This window comes from Convolutriloba macropyga, chromosome 12 (genome assembly GCF_964194025.1).
Source record: "Convolutriloba macropyga chromosome 12, txConMacr16.3, whole genome shotgun sequence".
NCBI classification, from domain to species: domain Eukaryota; kingdom Metazoa; phylum Xenacoelomorpha; order Acoela; family Convolutidae; genus Convolutriloba; species Convolutriloba macropyga.
The window spans coordinates 5,769,151-5,793,162 of NC_134479.1; positions in this window are offsets into that span (position 1 = coordinate 5,769,151).

The window sequence follows — 24,012 nt, forward strand, 5'->3', positions numbered from 1 at the left end:
GTAGTTAAAAGTTAGCTGTTAGTAGTTAGCATTTAGTAGTTAGTAGTTAGCAGTTAGAAGTTAGTAGTTAATAGTGGGTATTTAAAAGTTAGTAGTTAGAAGTTAGTAGTTAGTAGTTAGTAGTAGGTAGTTGCATTTATTAGTTATTAGTTAGTAGTTGGTCGTTAGTAGTTAGCAGTTAAAAGTTAGTAGTTAACAGTTAGTAAATAGTAGTTATAAGTTAGCAGTTAGAAGTTAGTAGTTAGCAGTTCAAATTTGGTAGTTAGTAGTTAGTAGTTACTATTTGGTAGTTATCAGTTAGCAGTTAGTAGATAGTAGTTAGTAGTAAGAAGTTAATAGTTAGTAGTTAGTAGATAGCAGTTATTAGTTAGTTGTTAGTAGTTAGTAGATGGCGGTTAGTAATTAGTAGTTAGCAGTTAGTAGTTAGTGGTTAGCAGGTAGTAGTTATTAGTAAGTATCAAGTAGTTAGTAGTTAGTAGTTAGTGGTTATTAGTTATTTGTTAGTAGTTAGTAGTTACTATTTGGTAGTTATCAGTTATCAGTTAGCAGTTAGTAGTTAGTAGTTCGTAAATTGTAGTTAGTAGTGAGTAGTTACAAGTTATTAGTTAGTAGGTAGTAGATAGTAATTATTAGTTAGTAGCTAGTAGTTAGTAGTTAGTTGATATTAGCTAGTAGTTAGTAGTTAGTAGTTAGTAGTCAGTATGTAGTTAGTAGTTAGTAGTTATTGTTTAGTTTTTAGTACTTAGTAGATAGTGGATAATTGTTTTTAGTTAGTAGTTAGTAGTTAGTAGATGGCGGTTAGTAGTTAGTAGTTAGCAGTTAGTAGTTAGCAGGTAGTAGTTATTATTAAGTAGTGAGTAGTTAGTAGTTAGCAAGTAGATAATTGTTAGTAGTTAGTAGTTAAAATTAGTTGTTAGTAGTTAGCATTCAGTAGTTAGTAGTTAGCAGTTAGAAGTTAGTAGTTAATAGTGGGTAGTTAGTAGTTAATAGTTAGAAGTTAGTAGTTAGTAGTTAGCAGTAAGTAGTTGCATTTATTAGTTATTAGTTAGTAGTTAGCAGTTAGTATTTAGCAGTTAAAAGTTAGTAGTTAACAGTTAGTAAATAGTAGTTATAAGTTAGCAGTTAGAAGTTAGTAGTTAGCAGTTCAAAGTTGGTAGTTAGTAGTTAGTAGTTACTATTTGGTAGTTATCAGTTAGCAGTTAGTAGATAGTAGTTAGTAGTAAGAAGTTAATAGTTAGTAGTTAGTAGATAGCAGTTATTAGTTAGTTGTTAGTAGTTAGTAGATGGCGGTTAGTAATTAGTAGTTAGCAGTTAGTAGTTAGTGGTTAGCAGGTAGTAGTTATTCGTTAGTATCAAGTAGTTAGTAGTTAGTAGTTAGTAGTTAATATTTATTTGTTAGTAGTTAGTAGTTAGTAGTTAGTAGTTAGCAAGTAATTAGTAGTTAGTAGTTAGTAGTTAGTCGTTATAAGTTAGTAGTTTCTAGTTGGTATTTAGTAGTTGTTAGTTAGTAGTTAGTAGTTAGCAGTTGAAAGTTAGTAGTTAGTAGTTAGTCGTTATAAGTTAATAGTTAGTAGTTAGCACTTAGAAGTTAATAGTTAGTAGTTGGTAGTTAGCAGTTAGAAGTGAATAGATAGTAGTTAGTAGTTAGTAGTTAGTAGTTAGTAGTTAGTAGTTAGTAGTTAGTAGTTGGTATTTAGTAGTTGTTAGTTAGTAGTTAGTAGTTAGCAGTTGAAAGTTAGTAGTTAGTAGTTAGTCGTTGTAAGTTAATAGTTAGTAGTTAGCAGTTAGAAGTTAATAGTTAGTGGTTAGTAGTTAGCAGTTAGAAGTGAGTACTTAGTAATTAATAGCTAGTAGTTAGTAGCTAGAAATTGGTAATTAGTAGTTGTTAGTTAGTAGTTAGTAGTTAGCAGCTAAAAGTTAGTATTTAGTAGTTAGTAGTTAGTAGTAATAAGTTAGCAGTTAATTGGTAGTAGTTCTTAGATAGTAGTTAGTAGTTAGTAGTTAGGAGATATAAGTTAGTAGATAGTAGATAGTATTTATCAGTTTGTAGTCAGCGGTTAGTATTTAGTAGATAGTAGTTAGCGGTTAATAATTATTAGGTAGTAGTTGGTAGTTAGTTGTTAGTAGGTAGTTATAAGGAGTTAGTAGTTAGTAGATAGTGGATAGTAGTTTTTAGTTAGTAGTTAGTAGTTAGTAACTAGTAGTTAGTAGATTGCGGTTAGTAGTTAGTAGTTAGCAGTTAGTAGTTAGTTGTAAGCAGGTAGTAGTTATTAGTAAGTAGCTAGTAATTAGTAGTTTGTAGTTAGTAGTTATTAGTTTTTTGTTAGTAGTTAACAGTAAGTAGTTAGTAGTTAGCAGTTTGTAGTTAGCAAATAGTATTTAGTAGTTAGTATTTAGTAGCTAGTAGTTAGTAGTCAGTATGTAGTTAGCAGTTATTAAATATTATTTAGTTATAAGGAGTTAGTAGTTAGTAGATAGTGGATAGTAGTTATAAGTTAGTAGTTAATAGTTAGTAGTTAATAGTTAGTAGATAGCGGATAGTAGTTAGTAGTTAGCAGTTAGTAGTTAGTTGTTAGCAGGTAGTAGTTATTAGTAAATAGCTAGTATTTAGTAGTTTGTAGTTAGTAGTTATTAGTTTTTTTTTAGTAGTTAGCAGTAAGTAGTTAGTAGTTAGCAGTTTGTAGTTAGCAAATAGTATTTAGTAGTTAGTAGTTAGTAGCTAGTAGTTAGTAGTCAGTATGTAGTTAGCAGTTATTAAATATTATTTAGTTATAAGGAGTTAGTAGTTAGTAGATAGTGGATAGTAGTTATAAGTTAGTAGTTAATAGTTAGTAGTTAATAGTTAGTAGATAGCGGATAGTAGTTAGTAGTTAGCAGTTAGTAGTTAGTTGTTAGCAGGTAGTAGTTATTAGTTAGTAGTTAGTAGTTAATAGTTAGTAGTTATTAGTTAGTAGATAGTACTTATGAGTTAATAGTTAGCCGATAAAAGATAGTAGTTTTTAGTTAGTAGCTAATAGTTAATAGATTGTGGCTAGTATTTAGTAGTTTGTAGTTAGTAGTTATTAATTTTTTGTTAGTAGTTAGTAGTTAGCAAGTAGTTAGTAGTTAGTTGTTAGAAGTCAGTAGTTAGTAGTTAGTAGTTAGTATTTAGTAGTTAGTAGTTAGTAGTTATTAGTTAGTAGTTAGTAGTTAATAGTTAGTAGTTATTAGTTAGTAGATAGTACTTATGAGTTAATAGTTAGCCGATAAAAGATAGTAGTTTTTAGTTAGTAGCTAATAGTTAATAGATTGTGGCTAGTAATTAGTAGTCAGCAGTTAGTAGTTAGCGGTTAATAGCCAGTATGTAGTTATTAGTTAGTAGTTAGTACTTAGTTAATAGGAGTTAGTAGTTAGTAGATAGTGGATAGTAGTTATTAGTCATTATTTATTTGTAGTTAAATTTAGCAGTTAGTAGTTAGCAGTTGGTAGTTAGCAGTTAGTGCTTATTATTTAGCAGTTAGTAGTTAGCAAATAGTATTAAGTAGTTAGTAGTTAGTAATTAGTAATTAAAAGTTAGCAGCTAGTAGTTAGTAGTTAATAGTTATAAGTTAGCAGTTAGTAGTTAGTAGTTAGTAGTTAGCAGTTAAAAGTTAGTAGTTAGTAGTTAGGAGTTACTATTTGGTAGTTATCAGTTAGCAGTTAGTAGATCGTAGTTAGTAGTTAGAATTTAGTAGTTAGTAGTTAGTAGTTAAAAACTAGTAGTTAGTAGTTAGTAGTTACTATTTAGTAGTTATCAGTTAGTAGTTAGTAGTTAGTAGATAGTGATTAGTAATTAGTAGTCAGCGGTTAGTAGTTAGTAGTTAGCAGGTAGTACTTATTAGTTAGTAGTAAGTAGTTATTAGTTAGTAGTTATTAGTTAGTTGTTAGTTGTTGGTAGTTAGTTGTTGGTAATTAGTAAGTAGTTAGTAGTTAGTAGTTTTTAGTTAGTTGTTAGTGGTTAGTAGTTAGTAGTTAGTAGTTAGGAGTTAGTAGTTAGTAGTTGGTATTTAGTAGTTATTAGTTAGTAGTTAGTAGTTAGTAGTTAGCAGTTAAAAGTTAGTAGTTAGTAGTTAGTAGTTAGTCGTTTCAAATTAGTAGTTAGTAGTTAGCAGTTAGAAGTTAATAGTTAGTAGTTAGTAGTTAGCAGTTAAAAATTAGTATTTAGTAGTTAGTAGTTAGTAATAATAAGTTAGCAGTTAATTGGTAGTAGTTCGTAGATAGTAGTTAGTAGTTAGTAGTTATTATTTAGTAGTTAGAAGTTAGCAGTTAGTAGTTAGTAATTATTAGTTAGTAGTTAGTAGTTAGTAGTTAGTAGTTATAAGTTAGCAGTTATGTTGTAGTCGTTCGTTGTTAGTAGTTAGTTGTTAGTAATTAAAAGTTATTAGTTAGCAGATAAAAGCTAGTAGTTTTTAGTTAGTAGCTAACAGTTAATGGATTGTGGTTAGTAATTAGTAGTCAGCAGTTAGTAGTTAGTAGATAGTAGTTAGCGGTTAATAGTTATTAGGCAGTAGTTGATGTTTAGTTGTTAGTAGCTAATAGTTAGTAGTTAGTAGTTATTAGCCAGTATGTAGTTATTAGTTAGTAGTTAGTACTTAGTTAATAGGAGTTAGTAGTTAGTAGATAGTGGATAGTAGTTATTAATTATTATTTATTTGTAGTTAAATTTAGCAGTTAGTAGTTAGCAGTTGAAAGTTAGCAGTTCGTGCTTAGTATTAAGCGGTTAGTAGTTAGCGAATAGTATTTAGTAGTTAGTAGTTAGTAGTTAGTGGTTGTTAGTTAGTAGTTAGTAGTTAGTAGTTAGTAAATAGTATTTAGTAGCTATTAGTCAGTAGTTAGTAGCTAGTAATTAGTAGTTAAAAGTTAGTAGCTAGTAGTTAGTAGTTAGTAGTTATAAGTAAGCAGTTAGTAGTTAGTAGTTAGTAGTTAGCGGTAAAAAGTTAGTAGTTAGTAGTTAGGAGTTACTATTTGGTACTTATCAGTTAGCAGTTAGTAGATCGTAGTTAGTAGTTAGAATTTAGTAATTAGTAGTTGGTAGTTAAAAATTAGTAGTTCGTAGTTAGTAGTTACTATTTAGTAGTTATCAGTAAGTAGTTAGTAGATAGTAGATAGTAGTTTTTTGTTAGTGGTCAGCGGTTAGTATTTAGTAGATAGTAGTTAGCGGTTAATAATCATTAGGTAGTAGTTGGTAGTTAGTTGTTAGTATCTAGTAGTTAGTAGTAAGCAGTTAGTAGTCAGTATGTAGTTATAAGTTAGTAGTTAGTATTTAGTTATAAAGAGTTGGTAGTTAGTAGAAAGTGGGCAGTAGTTATTAGTTAGTAGTTATTAGTTAGTAGTTAGCAGTTAGAACCTAGAAGTTGGTAGTTAGTAGTTAGTATTTAGTAGTTAGTATTTAGTAGTTAGTAGTTAGTAGTTGTAAGTTAGCAGTTATTTGGTAGTAGTTCGTAGATAGTAGTTAGTTGTTTGTAGTTAGGAGTTATTAGTTAGTAGATAGTAGATAGTTGTTTTTTGTTAGTAGTCAGCGGTTAGTATTTAGTAGATAGTAGTTAGCGGTTAATAATTATTAGGTAGTAGTTGGTAGTTAGTTGTTAGTAGGTAGTTATAAGGAGTTAGTAGTTAGTAGATAGTGGATAGTAGTTTTTAGTTAGTAGTTAGTAGTTAGTAACTAGTAGTTAGTAGATTGCGGTTAGTAGTTAGTAGTTAGCAGTTAGTAGTTAGTTGTAAGCAGGTAGTAGTTATTAGTAAGTAGCTAGTAATTAGTAGTTTATAGTTAGTAGTTATTAGTTTTTTGTTAGTAGTTAGCAGTAAGTAGTTAGTAGTTAGCAGTTTGTAGTTAGCAAATAGTATTTAGTAGTTAGTAGTTAGTAGCTAGTAGTTAGTAGTCAGTATGTAGTTAGCAGTTATTAAATATTATTTAGTTATAAGGAGTTAGTAGTTAGTAGATAGTGGATAGTAGTTATAAGATAGTAGTTAATAGTTAGTAGTTAATAGTTAGTAGATAGCGGATAGTAGTTAGTAGTTAGCAGTTAGTAGTTAGTTGTTAGCAGGTAGTAGTTATTAGTAAATAGCTAGTATTTAGTAGTTTGTAGTTAGTAGTTATTAGTTTTTTGTTAGTAGTTAGCAGTAAGTAGTTAGTAGTTAGCAGTTTGTAGTTAGCAAATAGTATTTAGTAGTTAGTAGTTAGTAGCTAGTAGTTAGTAGTCAGTATGTAGTTAGCAGTTATTAAATGTTATTTAGTTATAAGGAGTTAGTAGTTAGTAGATAGTGGATAGTAGTTATAAGTTAGTAGTTAATAGTTAGTAGTTAATAGTTAGTAGATAGCGGATAGTAGTTAGTAGTTAGCAGTTAGTAGTTAGTTGTTAGCAGGTAGTAGTTATTAGTAAATAGCTAGTATTTAGTAGTTTGTAGTTAGTAGTTATTAATTTTTTGTTAGTAGTTAGTAGTTAGCAAGTAGTTAGTAGTTAGTTGTTAGAAGTCAGTAGTTAGTAGTTAGTAGTTAGTATTTAGTAGTTAGTAGTTAGTAGTTATTAGTTAGTAGTTAGTAGTTAATAGTTAGTAGTTATTAGTTAGTAGCTAATAGTTAATAGATTGTGGCTAGTAATTAGTAGTCAGCAGTTAGTAGTTAGCGGTTAATAGTTATTAGGCAGTAGTTTATGGTTAGTTGTTAGTAGCTAATAGTTAGTAGTTAGTAGTTAATAGCCAGTATGTAGTTAATAGTTAGTAGTTAGTACTTAGTTAATAGGAGTTAGTAGTTAGTAGATAGTGGATAGTAGTTATTAGTCATTATTTATTTGTAGTTAAATTGAGCAGTTAGTAGTTAGCAGTTGGTAGTTAGCAGTTAGTGCTTATTATTTAGCAGTTAGTAGTTAGCAAATAGTATTAAGTAGTTAGTAGTTAGTAATTAGTAATTAAAAGTTAGCAGCTAGTAGTTAGTAGTTAATAGTTATAAGTTAGCAGTTAGTAGTTAGTAGTTAGTAGTTAGCAGTTAAAAGTTAGTAGTTAGTAGTTAGGAGTTACTATTTGGTAGTTATCAGTTAGCAGTTAGTAGATCGTAGTTAGTAGTTAGAATTTAGTAGCTAGTAGTTAGTAGTTAAAAACTAGTAGTTAGTAGTTAGTAGTTACTATTTAGTAGTTATCAGTTAGTAGTTAGTAGTTAGTAGATAGTGATTAGTAATTAGTAGTCAGCGGTTAGTAGTTAGTAGTTAGCAGGTAGTACTTATTAGTTAGTAGTAAGTAGTTAGTAGTTAGTAGTTATTAGTTAGTTGTTAGTTGTTGGTAGTTAGTTGTTGGTAATTAGTAAGTAGTTAGTAGTTAGTAGTTTTTAGTTAGTTGTTAGTGGTTAGTAGTTAGTAGTTAGTAGTTAGGAGTTAGTAGTTAGTAGTTGGTATTTAGTAGTTATTAGTTATTAGTTAGTAGTTAGTAGTTAGCAGTTAAAAGTTAGTAGTTAGTAGTTAGTCGTTTCAAATTAGTAGTTAGTAGTTAGCAGTTAGAAGTTAATAGTTAGTAGTTAGTAGTTAGCAGTTAAAAGTTAGTATTTAGTAGTTAGTAGTTAGTAATAATAAGTTAGCAGTTAATTGGTAGTAGTTCGTAGATAGTAGTTAGTAGTTAGTAGTTATTATTTAGTAGTTAGAAGTTAGCAGTTAGTAGTTAGTAATTATTAGTTAGTAGTTAGTAGTTATAAGTTAGCTGTTATGTTGTAGTCGTTCGTTGTTAGTAGTTAGTTGTTAGTAATTAAAAATTATTAGTTAGCAGATAAAAGCTAGTAGTTTTTAGTTAGTAGCTAACAGTTAATGGATTGTGGTTAGTAATTAGTAGTCAGCAGTTAGTAGTTAGTAGATAGTAGTTAGCGGTTAATAGTTATTAGGCAGTAGTTGATGTTTAGTTGTTAGTAGCTAATAGTTAGTAGTTAGTAGTTATTAGCCAGTATGTAGTTATTAGTTAGTAGTTAGTACTTAGTTAATAGGAGTTAGTAGTTAGTAGATAGTGGATAGTAGTTATTAATTATTATTTATTTGTAGTTAAATTTAGCAGTTAGTAGTTAGCAGTTGAAAGTTAGCAGTTCGTGCTTAGTATTTAGCGGTTAGTAGTTAGCAAATAGTATTTAGTAGTTAGTAGTTAGTAGTTAGTGGTTGGTAGTTAGTAGTTAGTAGTTAGTAGTTAGTAAATAGTATTTAGTAGCTATTAGTCAGTAGTTAGTAGCTAGTAATTAGTAGTTAAAAGTTAGTAGCTAGTAGTTAGTAGTTAGTAGTTATATGTAAGCAGTTAGTAGTTAGTAGTTAGTAGTTAGCGGTTAAAAGTTAGTAGTTAGTAGTTAGGAGTTACTATTTGGTACTTATCAGTTAGCAGTTAGTAGATCGTAGTTAGTAGTTAGAATTTAGTAGTTAGTAGTTGGTAGTTAAAAATTAGTAGTTCGTAGTTAGTAGTTACTATTTAGTAGTTATCAGTAAGTAGTTAGTAGATAGTAGATAGTGATTAGTAATTAGTAGTCAGCAGTTAGTAGTTAGTAGTTAGCAGGTAGTACTTATTAGTTAGTAGTAAGTAGTTAGTATTTAGTAGTTATTAGTTAGTTGTTAATTGTTGGTAGTTAGTTGTTGGTAATTAGTAAGTAGTTAGTAGTTAGTAGTTTTTAGTTAGTTGTTAGTGGTTAGTAGTTAGTAGTTAGTAGTTAGTAGTTAATAGTTAGTAGTTGGTATTTAGTAGTTATTAGTTAGTAGTTAGTAGTTAGTAGTTGGCAGTTAAAAGTTAGTAGTTAGTAGTTAGTAGTTAGTCGTTATAAGTTAGTAGTTAGTAGTTAGCAGTTAGAAGTTAATAGTTAGTAGTTAGTAGTTAGCAGTTAAAAGTTAGTATTTAGTAGTTAGTAGTTAGTAGTAATAAGTTAGCAGTTAATTGGTAGTAGTTCGTAGATAGTAGTTAGTAGTTAGTAGTTAGGAGTTATAAGTTAGTAGATAGTAGATAGTAGTTATTAGTTAGTAGTCAGCGGTTAGTATTTAGTAGATAGTAGTCGGCGGTTAATAATTATTAGGTAGTTAATGGTAGTTAATTGTTAATAGCTAGTAGTTAGTAGTAAGTAGTTAGTAGTCAGTATGTAGTTAGTAGATAGTAGTTAGTATTTAGTCATAAGGAGTTAGTAGTTAGTAGAAAGTGGGTAGTAGTTATTAGTAAGTAGTTATTAGTTAGTAGTTAGCAGTTAGAACTTAGAAGTTAGTAGTTAGTAGTTACTATTTAATAGTTAGTTTTTATTTGTTAGTAGTTAAAAGTTATAAGTTAGCAGTTAATTGGTAGTAGTTCGTAGATAGTAGTTAGTAGTAAGTAGTTAGGAGTTATAAGTTAGTAGATAGTAAATAGTAGTTATTAGTTAGTAGTCAGCGGTTAGTATTTAGTAGATAGTAGTCGGCGGTTAATAATTATTATGTAGTAAATGGTAGTTAATTGTTAGTAGCTAGTAGTTAGTAGTAGGTAGTTAGTAGTCAGTATGTAGTTAGTAGTTAGTAGTTAGTATTTAGTCATAAGGAGTTAGTAGTTAGTAGAAAGTGGGTAGTAGTTATTAGTTAGTAGTTATTAGTTAGTAGTTAGCAGTTAGAACTTAGAAGTCAGAAGTTAGTAGTTAGTATTTAATGGTTAGTATTTATTTGTTAGTAGTTAAAAGTTATAAGTTAGCAGTTATTTGGTAGTAGTTCGTAGATAGTAGTTAGTAGTTTGTAGTTAGGAGTTATTAGTTAGTAGATAGTAGATAGTAGTTATTTGTTAGTAGTCAGCCGTTAGTATTTAGTAGATAGTAGTTAGCGCTTAATAATTCTTAGGTAGTAGATGGTAGTTAGTTGTTAGTAGCTAGTACTTAGTAATAAGCAGTTAGTAGTCAGTATGTAGTTAGTAGTTAGTAGTTAGTAGTTAGTAGTTAGTTATAAGGAGTTAGTAGTTAGTAGATAGTGGATAGTAGTTAGTAGTTAGCAGTTAGTAGTTAGTAGTTAGCAGGTAGTAGTTATTTGTAAGTAGCGAGTAATTAGTAGTTTGTAGTTAGTAGTTAGTAGATAGCGGATAGTAGATAGTAGTTAGCAGTTAGTAGTTAGTAGTTAGCAGGTAGTAGTTATTTGTAAGTAGCGAGTAATTAGTAGGTTGTACTTAGTAGTTAGCAAGCAGTTAGTAGTTAGCAGTTAGTAGTTAGTAGTTAGAAGTCAGTAGTTAGTAGTTATTAGTTAGTATTTAGTAGTTAGTAGTCAGTAGTTAGTAGTTATTAGTTAGTAGTTAGTAGTTAGTAGTTAGTAGTTATAAGTTAGCAGTTATGTTGTAGTCGTTCGTAGTTAGTAGTTAGCTGTTAGTAGTTAAAAGTTATTAGTTGGCAGATAACAGCTAGTAGTTATTAGTCAGTAGCTACTAGTTAGTAGATTGTGTGTAATAATTAGTAGTCAGCAGTTAGTAGTTAGTAGATAGTATTTAGCGGTCAATAGTTATTAGGCAGTAGTTGGTGGTTAGTTGTTACTAGTTAATAATTAGTAGTTAGTAGTTAGTAGATAGCGGATAGTAGTTAGTGGTTAGCAGTTAGTAGTTAGTTGTTAGTAGGTAGTAGTTATCAGTAAGTAGCTAGTAATTAGTAGTTTGTTGTTAGTAGTTATTAATTTTTTGTTAGTAGTTATTAGTTAGTAGTTAGCAAGTAGTTAGTAGTTAGCAGTTAGTAGTTAGGAGTATGAAGTCAGTAGTTAGTAGTTAGTAGTTAGCAAACAGTATTTAGTAGTTAGCAGTTAGTAGTTGGTAGTTAGTAGTTAGTAGTCAGTATGTAGTTAGCATTTAGTAAATAGTATTTAGTTGTAAGGAGTTAGTAGTTAGTAGTTAGTAGATAGTGGATAGTAGTTATTAGTTAGTAGTTAACAGTTAGTAACTAGTAGTTAGTAGATAGCGGATAGTAGTTAGTAGTTAGCAGTTAGTAGTTAGTAGTTAGCAGGTAGTAGTTATTTGTAAGTAGCGAGTAATTAGTAGTTTGTAGTTAGTAGTAAGCAAGTAGTTAGTAGTTAGCAGTTAGTAGTTAGTAGTTAGTAGTTAGAAGTCAGTAGTTAGTAGTTAGTAGTTAGTGTTTAGTAGTTAGTAGTTAGTAGTTAGTAGCTAGTAGTTAGTAGTTAGTAGTTAGTAGTTAGTAGTTAGTAGTTAGTAGTTATTAGTTAGTAGTTAGTAGTTAGTTGTTAGTAGTTATAAGTTAGCAGTTATGTTGTAGTCGTTCGTAGTTAGTAGTTAGTTGTTAGTAGTTAAAAGTTATTAGTTGGCAGATAAAAGCTAGTAGTTATTAGTTAGTAGCTACTATTTAGTAGATTGTGTGTAATATTTAGTAGTCAGCAGTTAGTAGTTAGTAGATAGTAGTTAGCGGTTAATAGTTATTAGGCAGTAGTTGGTGGTTAGTTGTTAGTTGTTAATAATTAGTAGTTAGTAGTTAGTAGATAGCGGATAGTAGTTAGTAGTTAGCAGTTGGTAGTTAGTTGTTAGTAGGTAGTAGTTATTAGTAAGTAGCTAGTAATTAGTAGTTTGTAGTTAGTAGTTATTGATTTTTTGTTAGTAGTTAGTAGTTAGTACTTAGCAAGTAGTTAGTAGTTAGCAGTTAGTAGTTAGTAATATGAAGTCAGTAGTTAGTAGTTAGTAGTTAGCAAACAGTATTTAGTAGTTAGTAGTTAGTAGTTGGTAGTTAGTAGTTAGTAGTCAGTATGTAGTTAGCAGTTAGTAAATAGTAATTAGTTATAAGGAGTTAGTAGTTAGTAGCTAGTGGATATTAGTTATTAGTTAGTAGTTAACAGTTAGTAACTAGTAGTTAGTAGATAGCGGATAGTAGTTAGTAGTTAGCATTTAGTAGTTAGTTGTTAGCAGGTAGTAGTTATTAGTAAGTAGCTAGTAATTAGTAGTTTGTAGTAAGTAGTTATTTGTTTTTTGTTAGTAGTTAGTAGTCAGTAGTTAGCAAGTAGTTAGCAGTCAGTAGTTAGTAGTTAGCAGTTAGTAGTTACCAAATAGTATTTAGTAGTTAGTAGTGAGTAGTTAGTAGTTAGTAGTCAGTATGTAGTTAGCAGTTATTAAAAAGTATTTAGTTATAACGAGTTAGTAGTTAGTAGATAGTTGATAGTAGTTATTAGTTAGTAGTTAATAGTTAGTAGTTAGTAGTTAGTAGATAGCGGATAGTAGTTAGAAGTTAGCAGTTAGCAGTTAGTTGTTAGCAGGTAGTAGTTATTAGTAAGTAGCTAGTAATTAGTAGTTTGCAGTTAGTAGTTACTAATTTTTTGTTGGTAGTTAGTAGTCAGTAGTTAGCAGTCAGTAGTTAGTAGTTAGCAGTTAGTAGTTACCAAATAGTATTTAGTAGTTAGTAGTGAGTAGTTAGTAGTTAGTAGTCAGTATGTAGTTAGCAGTTATTAAATAGTATTTAGTTATAACGAGTTAGTAGTTAGTAGATAGTTGATAGTAGTTATTAGTTAGTAGTTAATAGTTAGTAGTTAGCAGTTAGTAGTTAGTAATATGAAGTCAGTAGTTAGTAGTTAGTAGTTAGCAAACAGTATTTAGTAGTTAGTAGTTAGTAGTTGGTAGTTAGTAGTTAGTAGTCAGTATGTAGTTAGCAGTTACTAAATAGTAATTAGTTATAAGGAGTTAGTAGTTAGTAGCTAGTGGATATTAGTTATTAGTTAGTAGTTAACAGTTAGTAACTAGTAGTTAGTAGATAGCGGATAGTAGTTAGTAGTTAGCAGTTAGTAGTTAGTTGTTAGCAGGTAGTAGTTATTAGTAAGTAGCTAGTAATTAGTAGTTTGTAGTAAGTAGTTATTAGTTTTTTGTTAGTAGTTAGTAGTCAGTAGTTAGCAAGTAGTTAGCAGTCAGAAGTTAGTAGTTAGCAGTTAGTAGTTACCAAATAGTATTTAGTAGTTAGTAGTGAGTAGTTAGTAGTTAGTAGTCAGTATGTAGTTAGCAGTTATTAAAAAGTATTTAGTTATAACGAGTTAGTAGTTAGTAGATAGTTGATAGTAGTTATTAGTTAGTAGTTAATAGTTAGTAGTTAGTAGTTAGTAGATAGCGGATAGTAGTTAGAAGTTAGCAGTTAGCAGTTAGTTGTTAGCAGGTAGTAGTTATTAGTAAGTAGCTAGTAATTAGTAGTTTGCAGTTAGTAGTTACTAATTTTTTGTTGGTAGTTAGTAGTCAGTAGTTAGCAGTCAGTAGTTAGTAGTTAGCAGTTAGTAGTTACCAAATAGTATTTAGTAGTTAGTAGTGAGTAGTTAGTAGTTAGTAGTCAGTATGTAGTTAGCAGTTATTAAATAGTATTTAGTTATAACGAGTTAGTAGTTAGTAGATAGTTGATAGTAGTTATTAGTTAGTAGTTAATAGTTAGTAGTTAGCAGTTAGTAGTTAGTAATATGAAGTCAGTAGTTAGTAGTTAGTAGTTAGCAAACAGTATTTAGTAGTTAGTAGTTAGTAGTTGGTAGTTAGTAGTTAGTAGTCAGTATGTAGTTAGCAGTTAGTAAATAGTAATTAGTTATAAGGAGTTAGTAGTTAGTAGCTAGTGGATATTAGTTATTAGTTAGTAGTTAACAGTTAGTAACTAGTAGTTAGTAGATAGCGGATAGTAGTTAGTAGTTAGCAGTTAGTAGTTAGTTGTTAGCAGGTAGTAGTTATTAGTAAGTAGCTAGTAATTAGTAGTTTGTAGTAAGTAGTTATTAGTTTTTTGTTAGTAGTTAGTAGTCAGTAGTTAGCAAGTAGTTAGCAGTCAGTAGTTAGTAGTTAGCAGTTAGTAGTTACCAAATAGTATTTAGTAGTTAGTAGTGAGTAGTTAGTAGTTAGTAGTCAGTATGTAGTTAGCAGTTATTAAAAAGTATTTAGTTATAACGAGTTAGTAGTTAGTAGATAGTTGATAGTAGTTATTAGTTAGTAGTTAATAGTTAGTAGTTAATAGTTAGTAGATAGCGGATAGTAGTTAGAAGTTAGCAGTTAGCAGTTAGTTGTTAGCAGGTAGTAGTTATTAGTAATTAGCTAGTAATTAGTAGTTTGCAGTTAGTAGTTATTAATTTTTTGTTGGTAGTTAGTAGTTAGCAAGTAATTAGTAGTTAGCAGTTAGTAGTTAGTTGTTAGAAGTCAGTAGTTAGTAGTTAGTAGTTAGTAGTTAGTAGTTAGTAGATAGCGGATAGTAGTTAGTAGTATGAAGTCAGTAGTTAGTAGTTAGTAGTTAGCAAACAGTATTTAGTATTCAGTATGTAGTTAGCAGTTAGTAAATAGTATTTAGTTATAAGGAGTTAGTAGTTAGTAGATAGTGGATAGTAGTTATTAGTTAGTAGTTAACATTTAGTAACTAGTAGTTAGTAGATAGCGGATAGTAGTTAGTAGTTAGCAATTAGTAGTTAGTTGTTAGCAGGTAGTAGTTATTAGTAAGTAGCTAGTAATTAGTAGTTTGTAGTTAGTAGTTATTAATTTTTTGTTAGTAGTTAGTAGTCAGTAGTTAGCAAGTAGTTAGTAGTCAGTAGTTAGTAGTTAGCAGTTAGTAGTTAGCAAATAGTAATTAGTAGTTAGTAGTGAGTAGTTAGTAATTAGTAGTCAGTATGTAGTTAGCAGTTATTAAATAGTATTTAGTTATAAGGAGTTAGTAGTTAGTAGATAGTGGATAGTAGTTATTAGTTAGTAGTTAATAGTTAGTAGTTAGTAGTTAGTAGATAGCGGATAGTAGTTAGAAGTTAGCAGTTAGCAGTTAGTTGTTAGCAGGTAGTAGTTATTAGTAAGTAGCTAGTAATTAGTAGTTTGCAGTTAGTAGTTATTAATTTTTTGTTGGTAGTTAGTAGTTAGTAGTTAGCAAGTAATTAGTAGTTAGCAGTTAGTAGTTAGTTGTTAGAAGTCAGTAGTTAGTAGTTAGTAGTTAGTATTTAGTAGCTAGTAGATAGCGGTTAGTAGTTAGTAGTTAGCAGTTGGTAGTTAGTTGTTAGTAGGTAGTAGTTATTAGTAAGTAGCTAGTAATTAGTAGTTTGTAGTTAGTAGTTATTGATTTTTTGTTTGTAGTTAGTAGTTAGTAGTTAGTAGTATGAAGTCAGTAGTTAGTAGTTAGTAGTTAGCAAACAGTATTTAGTAGTCAGTATATAGTTAGCAGTTAGTAAATAGTATTTAGTTATAAGGAGTTAGTAGTTAGTAGATAGTGGATAGAAGTTATTAGTTAGTTGTTAACATTTAGTAACTAGCAGTTAATATATAGCGGATAGTAGTTAGTAGTTAGCAATTAGTAGTTAGTTGTTAGCAGGTAGTAGTTATTAGTAAGTAGCTAGTAATTAGTAGTTTGTAGTTAGTAGTTATTAATTTTTTGTTAGTAGTTAGTAGTCAGTAGTTAGCAAGTAGTTAGTAATCAGTAGTTAGTAGATAGCAGTTAGTAGTTAGCAAATAGTAATTAGTAGTTAGTAGTGAGTAGTTAGTAATTAGTAGTCAGTATGTAGTTAGCAGTTATTAAATAGTATTTAGTTATAAGGAGTTAGTAGTTAGTAGATAGTGGATAGTAGTTATTAGTTAGTAGTTAATAGTTAGTAGTTAGTAGTTAGTAGATAGCGCATAGTAGTTAGAAGTTAGCAGTTAGTAGTTAGTTGTTAGCAGGTAGTAGTTATTAGTAAGTAGCTGGTAATTATTAGTTTGCAGTTAGTAGTTTTTAATTTTTTGTTGGTAGTTAGTAGTTAGTAGTTAGCAAGTAATTAGTAGTTAGCAGTTAGTAGTTAGTTGTTGGAAGTCAGTAGTTAGTAGTTAGTAGTTAGTATTTAGTAGTTAGTAGTTATCAGTTAGTAGTTAGTAGTTAGTAGACTGTGTGTAATAACTAGTAGTCAGCAGTTAGTAGTTAGTATATAGTAGTTAGCGGTTAATAGTTATTAGGCAGTAGTTGGTGGTTAGTTGTAAGTAGTTAATAATTAGTAGTTAGTAGTTAGTAGATAGCGGATAGTAGTTAGTAGTTAGCGGTTAGTAGTTAGTTGTTAGTAGGTAGTAGTTATTAATAAGTAGCTAGTAATTAGTAGTTTGTAGTTAGTAGTTATTAGTTTTTTGTTAGTAGTTAGTAGTCAGTAGTTAGCAAGTAGTTAGTAGTCAGTAGTTAGTAGTTAGCAGTTAGTAGTTAGCAAATAGTAATTAGTAGTTAGTAGTGAGTAGTTAGTATTTAGTAGTCAGTATGTAGTTAGCAGTTATTAAACAGTATTTAGTTATAAGGAGTTAGTAGTTAGTAGATAGTGGATAGTAGTTATTAGTTAGTAGTTAATAGTTAGTAAATAGTAGTTAGTAGATAGCGGATAGTAGTTAGAAGTTAGCAGTTAATAGTTAGTTGTTAGCAGGTATTAGTTATTAGTAAGTAGCTGGTAATTAGTAGTTTGCAGTTAGTAGTTTTTAATTTTTTGTTGGTAGTTAGTAGTTAGTAGTTAGCAAGTAATTAGTAGTTAGCAGTTAGTAGTTAGTATTTAGTAGCTGTAGTTAGCAGTTATCAGTTAGTAGTTAGTAGTTAGTAGATTGTGTGTAATAATTAGTAGTCAGCAGTTAGTAGTTAGTAGATAGTAGTTAGCGGTTAATAGTTATTAGGCAGTAGTTGGTGGTTAGTTGTAAGTAGTTAATAATTAGTAGTTAGTAGTTAGTAGATAGCGGATAGCAGTTAGTAGTTAGCAGTTAGTAGTTAGTTGTTAGTAGGTAGTAGTTATTAATAAGTAGCTAGTAATTAGTAGTTTGTAGTTAGTAGTTATTAAATTTTTTGTTAGTAGTTAGTAGTTAGTAGTTAGCAAGTAGTTAGTAGTTAGCAGTTAGTAATTAGGAGTATGAAGTCAGTAGTTAGTAGTTAGTAGTTAGCAAAGAGTATTTAGTAGTTAGTAGTTAGTAGTTGGTAGTTAGTATTTAGTAGTCAGTATGTAGTTAGCAGTTAGTAAATAGTATTTAGTTATAAGGAGTTAGTAGTTAGTAGATAGTGGATAGTAGTTATTAGTTAGTAGTTAATAGTTAGTAACTAGTAGTTAGTAGATATCGGATAGTAGTTATTAGTTAGCAGTTAGTAGTTAGTTGTTAGCAGGTAGTAGTTATTAGTAAGTAGCTAGTAATTAGTAGTTTGTAGTTAGTAGTTATTAGTTTTTTGTTAGTAGTTAGTAGTCAGTAGTTAGCAAGTAGTTAGCAGTCAGTAGTTAGTAGTTAGCAGTTAGTAGTTAGCAAATAGTATTTAGTAGTTAGTAGTGAGTAGTTAGTAGTTAGTAGTCAGTATGTAGTTAGCAGTTATTAAATAGTATTTAGTTATAAGGAGTTATTAGTTAGTAGTTAATAGTTAGTAGTTAGTAGTTAGTAGATAGCGGATAGTAGTTAGTAGTTAGCAGTTAGTAATTAGTTGTTAGCAGGTAGTAATTATTAGTAAGTAGCTAGTAATCAGTAGTTTGTAGTTAGTAGTTATTAATTTTTTGTTAGTAGTTAGTAGTTAGTAGTTAGCAAGTAATTAGTCGTTAGCAGTTCGTTGTTATTAGTTAGTAGTTAGTAGTTAGCAGTTAGTAGTTAGTAGATAGTACTTATAAGTTATTAGTTAGCCGATAAAAGATAGTAGTTTTTAGTTAGTAGCTAATAGTTAATAGATTGTGGTTAGTAATTAGTAGTCAGCAGTTAGTAGTTAGTAGATAGTAGTTAGCTGTTAATAGTTATTAGGCAGTAGTTGGTGGTTAGTTGTTAGTAGCTAATAGTTAGTAGTTAGTAGTTAATAGCCAGTATGTAGTTATTAGTTAGCAGTTAGTACTTAGTTAATAGGATTTAGTAGTTAGTAGATAGTTGATAGTAGTGATTAGTTATCATTTATTTGTAGCTAAATTTAGCAGTTAGTAGATAGCAGTTGGTAGTTAGCAGTTAGTGCATAGTAGTTAGCAGTTAGTAGTTAGCAAATAGTATTTAGTAGTTAGTAGTTAGTAGTTAGTAGTTAGTAGTTAGTAGTTAGTAGTTAGTAGTTAGTAGTTAGTAGTTAGTAAATAGTATTTAGTCGTTATTAGTCAGTAGTTAGTAGTTAGTAATTAGTAGTTAAAAGTTAGTAGCTAGTAGTTAGTAGTTAGTTGTTATAAGTTAGCAGTTAGTAGTTAGTAGTGAGTAGTTAGCAGTTAAAAGTTAGTAGTTAGTAGTTAGGAGTTACAATTTGGTAGTTATCAGTTAGCAGTTAGTAGATCGTAGTTAGTAGTTAGAATTTAGTAGTTAGTAGTTAGTAGTTAAAAATTAGTAGTTAGTAGTTAGTAGTTACTATTTAGTAGTTATCAGTTAGTAGTTACTATTTAGTAGTTATCAGTTAGTAGTTAGTAGTTAGTAGATAGTGATTAGTAATTAGTAGTCAGCAGTTAGTTGTTAGTAGTTAGCAGGTAGTACTTATTAGTTAGTGGTAAGTAGTTAGTAGTTAGTAGTTATAAGTTAGTTGTTAGTAGTTGGTAGTTAGTTGTTGGTAATTGGTAAGTAGTTAGTAGTTAGTAGTTATTAGTTAGTTGTTAGGGGTAAGTTGTTAGTAGATAGTGATTAGTAGTTAGCAGTTAAAAATTAGTACTTAGTAGTTTGTAGTAAGTAAGTAGCAGTTATAAGGTAGCAGTTATTTGTAAGTAATTAGTAGTTAGCAGTTAAAAATTAGTAGTTAGTAGTTAGAAGTTACTATTTGGTAGTTATCAGTTAGCAGTTAGCAGATAGTAGTTAGTAGTTAGTAGTTAGTAGTTACTATTTCGTAGTTATCAGTTATTAGTTAGTAGTTAGTAGATAGTGATTAGTAATTAGTAGTTAGCAGTTAGCAGTTAGTAGTTTGCAGGTAGTACTTGTTAGTTAGTAGTAAGTAGTTAGTAGTTAGTAGATATTAGTTAGTAGTTAGTAGTTAGTAGTTATAAGTTAGTTGTTAGTAGTTAGTAGTTAGTAGATAGTGATTATTAGTTACCAGATAGCAGTTAATAGTTAGTAGTTAGCAGGTAATACTTATCAGTTAGAAGTAAGTAGTTAGTAGTTAGTAGTTAGTAGTTATTATTTAGTTGTTAGTAGTTAGTAGTTAGTAGTTAGTAGTTAGTAAGTTGTTAGTAAGTAGTTAGTAGTTAGTAGTTAATTGTTACTAGTTATTAGTTATAAGTCGGTAGTTAACAAATAAAGTTAGTAGTAAGTAGATAGTAGTTACTATTTGGTAGTTATCAGTTAGCAATTTGTAGATAGAAATAGTAGTTGGTAGTTAGTAGTTATTAGTTACTATTTCGTAGTTATCACTTAGTAGTTACTAGTTAGTAGAGAGTGATTAGTAATTAGTAGTTAGCAGTTAGTAGTTAGTAGTTAGCAGTTAGTAGTTAGTAGTTAGTAGATAGTGATTAGTAATTAGAGGCTAGCAGTTAGTTGTTAGTAGTGAGCAGGTAAAACTTATTAGATAGTAGTAAGTAGTTAGTAGATAGTAGTTAGTAGTTAGTAAGTAGTTAGTAAGTAGCTAGTATTTAGTAGTTAGTAATTAGTAGTTAATTGTTAGTGGTTAGTAGTTAGTAGTTAGTTAAGTAGTTATTAAGTAGTTAGTAGTTAATTGTTACTAGTTATTAGTAATAAGTCGGTAGATAACAAATAAAGTTAGTAGTAAAAAGTTAGTAATTAGTTGTTAGTAGTTATTAGTTAGTAGTTAGAAGTTAGTAGTTATTAGTTAGTTGTTAGTAAGTAGTTAGTAAGTAGTTAGTAGTTAGTAATTAGTAGTTAGCAGTTAAAAGTTAGTAGTTAGTAGTTAGTGGTTACTATTTGGTAGTTTTCAGTTAGCAGTTAGTAGATAGTAGTTGGTAGTTAGTAGTTAGTAGATACTCTTTCGTAGTTATCAGTTAGTAGTTAGTAGTTAGTAGATAGTTATTAGTAATTAGTAGATAGCAGTTAGTAGTTAGTAGTGAGCAGGTAAAACTTATTAGTTAGTAGTAAGTAGTTAGTAGTTAGTTGTTAGTAGTTATAAGTTAGTAGTTAGAAGTTAGTAGTTATTAGTTAGTTATTAGTAGTTAGTAGTTAGTAGATAGTGATTAGTAGTTAGTGTTTAGCAGCTAATAATTAGTAGTTAGCAGGTAGTACTTATTAGTTAGTAGTAAGTAGTTAGTAGATAGTAGTTAGTAGTTATTAAGTAGTTAGTAAGTAGTTAGTAGTTAGTAGTTAGTAATTAGTAGTTAATCTTTAGTGGTTAGTAGTTAGTAGTTATTAGTTAGTTGTTAGTAGTTATTAGTTAGTAGTTAGTAGTTAGTAAGTAGTTAGTAAGTAGTTAGTAGTTAGTAGTTAATTGTTACTAGTTATTAGTTATAAGTCGGTAGATAACAAATAAAGTTAGTAGTAAGTAGTTAGTAGTTACTATTTGGTAGTTATCAGTTAGCAATTTGTAGATAGAAATAGTAGTTGGGAGTTAGTAGTTAGTAGTTACTATTTCGTAGTTATCAGTTAGTAGTTAGTAGTAAGTAGAGAGTGATTAGTATTTAGTAGTTAGCAGTTAGTGGTTAGTAGTTAGCAGGTAATACTTATTAGTTAGTAGTAAGTAGTTAGTAATTAGTTTTTAGTAGTTATTAGTTAGTAGTTATTAGTTAGTTGTTAGTATTTAGCAGTTAAAAGTTATTAGTTAGTAGTTAGTAGTTACTATTTGGTAGTTATCAGTTAGCAGTTAGTAGATAGTAGTTAGTAGTTAGTAGTTAGTAGTTAGTAGTTACTATTTCGTAGTTATCAGTTAGTAGTTAGTAGTTAGTAGATAGTGATTAGTAATTAGTTGCTAGCAGTTAGTAGTTAGTAGTGAGCAGGTAAAACTTATTAGTTAGTGTTAAGCAGTTAGTAGTTAGTTGTTAGTAGTTATTAGTTAGTAGTTAGAAGTTAGTAGTTATTAGTTTGTTGTTAGTAGTTAGTAGTTAGTAGATGGTGATTAGTAGTTAGTATTTAGCAGCTAATAGTTCGTAGTTAGCAGATAGTACTTTTTAGTTAGTAGTAAATAGTTAGTAGATAGTAGTTAGTAGTTAGTAAGTAGATAGTAGTTAGTATTTAGTAATTAGTAGTTAATTGTTAGTAGTTAGTAGTTATAAGTCGGTAGTTAACAGTTAAAAGTCAGTAGTAAGAAGTTAGTAGTTACTATTTGGTAGTTATCAGTTAGCAGTTAGCAGATAGTAGTTAATAGTTAGTAGTTAGCAGTTAGTAGTTACTATTTCGTAGTTATCAGTTATTAGTTAGTAGTTAGTATATAGTGATTAAAAATTAGTAGTTAGCAGTTAAAAGTTACTAGTTAGCAGGTAATACTTAATAGATAGTAGTAAGTAGTTAATAGTTAGTATTTAGTAGTTTTTAGTTAGTAGTTAGTAGTTAGTAGTTATTAGTTAGTTTTTAGTAGTTAGTTGTTAGTAGATAGTGATTAGTAGTTAGCAGTTAGCAGTTAAAAGTTAGTAGTTAGCAGGTAATACTTATTAGTTAGTAGTAAGTAGTTAGCAGTTAATAGTTAGTAGTTATTAGTTAGTTGTTAGTAGTTAGTAGTTAGTGGTTAGTAGCTAGTAGTTAGTAAGTAGTTAGTAAGTAGTTTGTAGTTAGTAGTTAGTAATAAGTAGTTAATTGTTACTAGTTATTAGTTATAAGTCGGTAGTTAGCAGTTAAAAGTTAGTAGTAAGTAGTTAGTATTTACTATTTGGTAGTTATCAGTTAGCAATTAGCAGATAGAAATAGTGGTTAGTAGTTAGTAGTTAGTAGTTACTATTTCGTAGTTATCAGTTAGTAGTTAGTAGTTAGTAGATAGTGATTTGTAATTTGTAGTTAGCAGGTAATACTTATTAGTCAGTAGTAAGTAGTTAGTAGTTAATTGTTAGTAGTTATTAGTTAGTATTTAGAAGTTAGTAGTTATTAGTTAGTGGATAGTGATTAGTAGTTAGTATTTAGCAGCTAATAGTTAGTAGTTAGCAGATAGTACTTATTAGTTAGTAGTAAGTAGTTAGTAGATAGTAGTTAGTAGTTAGTAAGTAGTTAGTAAGTAGTTAGTAGTTAGTAGTTAGTAATTAGTAGTTAATTGTTAGTATTTAGTAGTTATAAGTCGGTAGTTAACAGTTAAAAGTTAGTAGTAAGTAGTTAGTAGTTACTATTTGGTAATTATCAGTTAGCAGTTAGCAGATAGTAGTTATTAGTTAGTAGTTAGCAGTTAGTAGTTACTATTTCGTAGTTATCAGTTATTAGTTAGTAGTTAGTATATAGTGATTAGTAATTAGTAGTTAGCAGTTAGCAGTTAGTAGTTAGCAGGTAGTACCTATTAGTTAGTTGTAAGTAGTTAGTAGTTATTAGTTAGTAGTTATTAGTTAGTTGTTAGTAGTTAGTAGTTAGTAGATAGTGATTAATAGTTAGCAGTTAAAAGTTAATAGTTAGCAGGTAATACTTATTAGTTAGTTGTAAGTAGTTAGTAGTTAGTAGTTAGTAGTTAGTAGTTATTAGTTAGTTGTTAGTAGTTAGTAGTTAGTAGCTAGCAGTTAGTAGTTAGTAGTGAGCAGGTAAAACTTATTAGTTAGTGTTAAGTAGTTAGTAGTTAGTTGTTAAAAGTTATTAGTTAGTAGTTAGAAGTTAGTAGTTATTAGTTAGTTGTTAGTAGTTAGTATTTAGTAGATGGTGATTAGTAGTTAGTATTTAGCAGCTAATAGTTAGTAGTTAGCAGATAGTACTTATTAGTTAGTAGTAAGTAGTTAGTAGATAGTAGTTAGTAGTTAGTAAGTAGTTAGTAAGTAGTTAGTAGTTAGTAGTTAGTAATTAGTAGTTAATTGTTAGTAGTTAGTAGTTATAGGTCGGTAGTTAACAGTTAAAAGTTAGTAGTAAGAAGTTAGTAGTTACTATTTGGTAGTTATCAGTTAGCAGTTAGCAGATAGTAGTTAATAGTTAGTAGTTAGCAGTTAGTAGTTACTATTTCGTAGTTATCAGTTATTAGTTAGTAGTTAGTATATAGTGATTAGTAATTAGCAGTTAGCAGTTAGCAGTTAGTAGTTAGCAGGTAGTACCTATTAGTTAGTTGTAAGTAGTTAGTAGTTAGTAGTTAGTAGTTATTAGTTAGTTGTTAGTAGTTAGTAGTTAGTAGATAGTGATTAGTAGTTAGCAGTTAAAAGTTAGTAGTTAGCAGGTAATACTTAATAGATAGTAGTAAGTAGTTAATAGTTAGTATTTAGTAGTTTTTAGTTAGTAGTTAGTAGTTATTAGTTATTAGTTAGTTGTTAGTAGTTAGTTGTTAGTAGATAGTGATTAGTAGTTAACAGTTAGCAGTTAAAAGTTAGTAGTTAGCAGGTAATACTTATTAGTTAGTAGTAAATAGTTAGTAGTTAGTAGTCAGTAGTTATTAGTTAGTTGTTAGTAGTTAGTAGTTAGTGGTTAGTAGCTAGTAGTTAGTAAGTAGTTAGTAAGTAGTTTGTAGTTAGTAGTTAGTAATAAGTAGTTAATTGTTACTAGTTATTAGTTATAAGTCGGTAGTTAGCAATTAAAAGTTAGTAGTAAGTAGTTAGTAGTTACTATTTGGTAGTTATCAGTTAGCAATTAGCAGATAGAAATAGTGGTTAGTAGTTAGTAGTTAGTAGTTACTATTTCGTAGTTATCAGTTAGTAGTTAGTAGTTAGTAGATAGTGATTAGTAATTAGTATTTAGCAGGTAATACTTATTCGTTAGTAGTAAGTAGTTAGTAGTTAATTGTTAGTACTTATTAGTTAGTAGTTAGAACTTAGTAGTTACTGTTAGTGGATAGTGATTAGTAGTTAGTATTTAGCAGCTAATAGTTAGTAGTTAGCAGGTAGTACTTATTAGTTAGTAGTAAGTAGTTAGTAGATAGTAGTTAGTAAGTAGTTGGTAAGTAGTTAGTAGTTAGTAGTTATTAATTAGTAGTTAATTGTTAGTAGTTAGTAGTTATAAGTCGGTAGTTAACAGTTAAAAGTTAGTAGTAAGTAGTTAGTAGGTACTATTTGGTAGTTATCAGTTACTAGTTAGTAGTTAGTATATAGTGATTAGTAATTAGCAGTTAGCAGTTAGCAGTTAGTAGTTAGCAGGTAGTACCTATTAGTTAGTTGTAAGTAGTTAGTAGTTAGTAGT